This window comes from Rhagoletis pomonella, unplaced genomic scaffold, assembly GCF_013731165.1.
Source record: "Rhagoletis pomonella isolate Grant_MI unplaced genomic scaffold, Rhpom_1.0 Rhpom_scaffold_00007, whole genome shotgun sequence".
NCBI lineage: Eukaryota > Metazoa > Arthropoda > Insecta > Diptera > Tephritidae > Rhagoletis > Rhagoletis pomonella.
In genome coordinates this window covers 44,589,836-44,591,365 of record NW_023458561.1, presented here as the reverse complement: position 1 = coordinate 44,591,365, position 1,530 = coordinate 44,589,836, and the positions used below count along the sequence as shown (strand labels likewise).

Genomic DNA, 1,530 nt, shown 5'->3' with positions numbered 1-1,530 from the left:
ACACTGAAGCCAACGTGGAGGTTGTGCGGCAGAGGTTTGCAAATGTTGCCTCTGTCTCAGCTCGCCGACATTCCGGGGCCAATTGAGAATTTCCAGAATAACATTGTGAAGGATTTCGGGGTTGAACACTCAGGTGTACCCATACGAAATTCAAATTTGTGCAAGCATTACTACCGCAATTCCCTTAATATCAAAAACACAAAGCGTATGTTAAACAAGATACTATTCGACATCGGAAGCAAAATATTCGAAATGAAGAATGGAGCCTGCAATCAGAAATAATACGTGGTGTAATGGAAAACGCGCTAAAAAGAGCCAGTGTGTGTCTCGCGTAAAATGGAGGGCATTTTCCCGATGTAATTTTTCCAATATAGTGCCTCTTAATTTCTGTAAAATGAATTTAATATATAAAAGTAAAATAATGGAAACATGATTTTTACAGAAGTTATACATGTTTAACATTGTTAGGTCTCATTTAGCCCACCCTGTATACATAAGTATGCATATATGTATATTTGTGAAAGTTTTGCTGTAAATTGACACTACATTATATTAAAATTTTATGCGATGATATTTGTATGGACATATTTATGTACTTCCAATAGCTGATTGCATTGCTTTTGTTTTATCCAATACCATATACCAGGTTTTAGGAGGAGTCTAGAAAATATGGTAAACTTGTAAAACTACTGGCTGGTTTCGATATATATACACATTAGACCGTTCGTTGATTAAAATGATTTTTGGAAAATACTAAGGCCTTCACACCTAGCTTGGTACTCAGTAACTCGGTGTTCTGCAATTTTTTCCCATATATATATTTTTTGGTAAACTTACTTACTGTTTGATATATATTCAATTTAAAATCCGCTCGCTGCTAAAAAACATAACACATATGACTAAGTAAATGGGTGGGAAAACCCCTTATCTTCGCCGGGCCGAAAAGATGTATCTGACCTAAAACATTTTATTCATTGTATTTAGACTTTGGAAGCCTCATAACTCATAGCATCAGAACATGAAGTAAAAAATAAAAAAGTCGAATAGCTTTAGAGATTGTGCGAAATTATCACTTTTTTACAAATTGATAAAACAACAATTTCACCTTTTTGGCAACGAGGAGGTCTTAGCGTTATACTGCTCGCCTTTTAGTAATCAGTTTTGTAAATTAAATTATGTAAAGAAAAAAAGTACGTATATATATTTCGTTAAAAAAAAATACAAATTAATAAACTAAAGAAAATTAAATTAGAAATAAAAAAAATTTAATCAAAAAAGAAATAAATAGCACTTAAAACTTTAATTAGATTAAAAATATTTTTTTATCAAAAAAACGACAAAAAACAATAAAACAAAATTTAACAAGATATTAAAAATTGAATGAAATAAAAAATATAAATGTATCCTTATTTTTAAAACAACAAAATCTATAAATTAAAAGAAAATTAAATTAACAAAAGAATAACAAATTAAATTAAAAAGAAAAATAAATAAAATAAATTCCTAAAAAGGAAATGAAATAAAAAAAAA

At 29.3% G+C, this 1,530-nt stretch overlaps 1 protein-coding gene across 1 annotated transcript in view; it reads left to right on the top strand.

Moving 5' to 3' along the window:
- Positions 1 to 1,530, top strand: part of LOC118743858 — an 85,261-nt gene that overhangs the window by 79,571 nt on the left and 4,160 nt on the right. The window lies entirely within an intron of this gene.